Source organism: Eleginops maclovinus, chromosome 9 (assembly GCF_036324505.1).
Source record: "Eleginops maclovinus isolate JMC-PN-2008 ecotype Puerto Natales chromosome 9, JC_Emac_rtc_rv5, whole genome shotgun sequence".
NCBI classification, from domain to species: Eukaryota; Metazoa; Chordata; class Actinopteri; order Perciformes; family Eleginopidae; genus Eleginops; species Eleginops maclovinus.
In genome coordinates this window covers 1,038,404-1,038,700 of record NC_086357.1, presented here as the reverse complement: position 1 = coordinate 1,038,700, position 297 = coordinate 1,038,404, and positions in this window count along the sequence as shown.

Here is a 297-nt window from a genome sequence, read left to right as displayed (position 1 = left end):
TATGTTCTGTGTCTTGCTTCACAGATGTGTCTGGTTAGGGCCGGTTCACACGGCTGTGCTGCTAACTCAAAGTCAAAGTCCACTTCATTGTCAAAATTTCCACATGTGCTATACATACAGAAAATTGAAATACCGTTTCTTGCAGTCCCACAGTGCAAATATAAACAAGAACATATAACATATAAAAGATAAGGGCGGAGTAAGGGCCTAGATAAAGGGGTATACAAAAAACTAAGTAATATATATATAAATCACATACTGAGAGTTTACCTGCATGCCTTTGATTAAGTTTGTGTC